Source organism: Seriola lalandi, unplaced genomic scaffold, assembly GCF_002814215.2.
Source record: "Seriola lalandi dorsalis isolate HSWRI2012SDOR001 ecotype SW California unplaced genomic scaffold, Sedor1 jcf7180002054969, whole genome shotgun sequence".
Taxonomy (NCBI): Eukaryota; Metazoa; Chordata; class Actinopteri; order Carangiformes; family Carangidae; genus Seriola; species Seriola lalandi.
The window spans coordinates 944,307-945,772 of NW_019525520.1; the positions used below are offsets into that span (position 1 = coordinate 944,307).

The 1,466-nt window shown below is 42.3% G+C and overlaps 1 pseudogene across 1 annotated transcript in view; it reads right to left on the minus strand.

Moving 5' to 3' along the window:
• Positions 1-455: 455 nt before the first annotated feature.
• The window catches only part of LOC147817385 (ceramide synthase pseudogene), a 2,769-nt pseudogene continuing 1,758 nt past the window's right edge, over positions 456-1,466 (minus strand). The window contains exon 4 of the transcript XR_015436444.1: positions 456-582. The product of XR_015436444.1 is annotated as a ceramide synthase pseudogene (transcript). The remainder of the gene's footprint in view (positions 583-1,466) is intronic.

A 1,466-nucleotide genomic window follows, 5' to 3' on the forward strand; every position in this document is an offset into this window, starting at 1 on the left:
CATGAAACAGTAACATGAGAACGCTCTGCTTTATAAATCTGATGCAAAGACTGTGTGTGCATGTTTCTGTCTCTGAGTTTTTGTTGTGACCAACACAGAGTTTATGAATCTAGCTCCTGGTTTCTCCCTGTTTCCTTCACATGTGTCTAATAACTGAATCATCTTCAGCTCAGTTTACAGTAGAAACAGTCTCTTACTGTGAGTCTGAGGGTCCAGGTTCATCACTGAAGAATGGAGGTTCTCCTTTGGACCGGTCACTCTTCATAGACAGACAGATGGATCCTGGAGACTCTGCTCTCAGTCTCTGGTTCTGACCTCTGCAAACACAAACATGTTTTTATTCATATCACATCGATCACTGATCAATTCTCTGATGACAGAGTCGATGTGGGAACTCTCAGCTGACGTCACCATCCAGCACCACACACTGTACTGAAGGATGGAAGCAACACAGCTCAAGAAGCAGAGTCATACAAAGGTGAGATGAGAGGATCAGATGTCTGTGACCCGACACCGCTCAGCATCTGTATCCTCAACCTCAGCTCCACTGTGTCAACATCTGGATCTACCTGGTTAACAGTCCTCAACAAGAGACAGTGGACAAACACACAGAGAGGCAGAGTCACATCTGCATGAATATCACTGATGGTCTTGTGTGTAATTAAAGGATCATTCTGATGTTATTCTACATTTCTGTTCTTGACAACAAACCTCATGAAAAGACCCAAATCAACAGAGTGTGTGTCTCTCAACACTTCCTGTCTGTGTCTCTCAGCTCGGAGCTCATTGGTTCCTACTGAAGACGTAAAGCTTTAAAAACACCTCACAGATTTATACTTTCATTTTTTAAAAGTCTCAGTAATTTCCTCAAACAGCTGCTCACTGTCGTTTCTATCAAACAAACAGGAGGAAACATATAAAACATTTGTTGGGACTATTTTCAGCGGCGGATGAATCCACATTTGGTGCTGTAGTGAGTATTCGGGGCAGCAGGACGGAGTGTGTGGGACTGAGTCTGAATAAACGACAGTGTGTGTTCATGATAATGAAGGAACATGTCACCCAGTGACACAGTGTGGTTCACTGATGTCTTTTAACATGGAGCTCTATGGCTCAGAGGAATAACTTATATCAGGCTGTGATAGGTTTGGCTCTGCACATGGGATTTATTGCTGATAAGTAAAATATGGACAATCACCAGACTCAGCGCTCGACCTGAACTGATTCTATTTACTGCATTTAGCAACTTTACTCATGAATCTGGTTTCCTCATTAATTATTCATCACCTTTGTTAACAAATCCAAATGCTGTTGGTCAAACAGTGTCTACAGTGAAGCTCTGACATGTGAAACTCTTCATCATTCAGGCTGTAAAATGATCCTGCAAACTGCTGTAAACTCTGTTAGATCCCAGCTCATCAAGGTTCACCACACCACCCTTTAATTACTGATGTCTTTAAATCTCT